This window comes from Octopus bimaculoides, chromosome 3, assembly GCF_001194135.2.
Source record: "Octopus bimaculoides isolate UCB-OBI-ISO-001 chromosome 3, ASM119413v2, whole genome shotgun sequence".
In the NCBI taxonomy this organism is placed as follows: domain Eukaryota; kingdom Metazoa; phylum Mollusca; class Cephalopoda; order Octopoda; family Octopodidae; genus Octopus; species Octopus bimaculoides.
Window position 1 is genome coordinate 113,363,434 of NC_068983.1, and position 1,565 is coordinate 113,364,998.

The window sequence follows — 1,565 nt, forward strand, 5'->3', positions numbered from 1 at the left end:
AATGTGGAATCTAAAAACAGAAACAATTCCTATCATAGTAGGTGCCTTAGGTATAATAAAAAAATATTCAGACAAATACATAACAAAAACACCAGGACTTACAAATATATATAACATACAGAAAATTGCACTACTGGGTACTGCACACATCCTACGCAAAACACTTTCAATACAGTAAACATAAGAGCACCACAGCAAACCACAGCACATACCCAAGGCGCACAGAGCTGCGCTCGGTAGTGAAGTGAAAGCACGTTATAAAAATAAAACTACTGAATAATAATAATAATAATAATAATAATAGCAACACCGGGGACGTTTAACAGAGATTACACCGGGAGACGTTTATAAGAGATTACACGTTTAACATGTGAGAACATGTGAGAACGATAAATCACTGCTCCGAAATTTATCCAAAATCATCGGAAATAAAGACATCGCATGGAGCCAAAAATAGCTAACAAAGGGTTGGACTATATCCGAGTAAGTAATACTCATTGAAATTTATTTCTATCTTTCCAAATATAATGATGTATTTTAACTGGGTATCATCTCGACTGATCGCACAGCACACGTAAACACGCTTGTTATATCAACACCAGACCATCTCCGGCCCCAAACACCATGTACAAAAAAATTACAAACAGATTAAATAATACCGGTATTATTCCACCCAAGAATAACAACCGGGAATTGCATACTTTAAACTTCTTACGCAAAAAATACGAAGAGGTGCACGTGCAAAACTATCTGACAACAGAAATGAACGAATCGGTACCCTACGAAAATGATGACCGTTAAAATAAAGGGCCGGACGTTGTTCCTCATGTCCCGCAAATAAAACCAAAACGGCATTAATGGACACGTGAGGGATACATTTCGATCCTACACGCTTACTTTACAGCAGTGCTCTACCCAAAGAACGAAAACGCAACAACACATACATATAAAATATGGAAGAAAAATAATCTAAATAAAGACCTGGATGCGACAATGAACCCTAATAAACTAGCTAACATACGAAGATATATTCTCAAAGAAAAAAATATCAGAAATAGAAATAGAACAATTGAAAGGAAAAGTACATCAGGAAAATCTAGATAGTAGCCACACAACAATGCCAAATAATAATATAAACACTGAGATAGTAAAACACGAAGACAAACGTAACATTTCCGCCAAAAACGAAGTAAACAAAAAAGAACAAATCCAGACCGGAGAGATGTATAATAATGTACAAAAAGTACCAATCCAGAACACCACAGACAAACATATGAATGAAAAGGAAGGCGAAACAAATCTAAAACCTGGGAATAACGAAGGGAAACCTAATGATTATGATACTATAAAAATGAGAATAATCAAAGAACTGAAAACCACAGATCTTAGAATTGACCACAGATTATATCTCCCAAAAATCAAAATAGACAATAAAACAACATCAATAATAAATAGCATAAACCTGGCCGTCACGGAACTAACAGCCACAGAAACAACTGGCAATATCACTGAGCTAAATGACATAATATATGTGGCAGCCACTGCAGCCACAAAAGAAGCAGGAT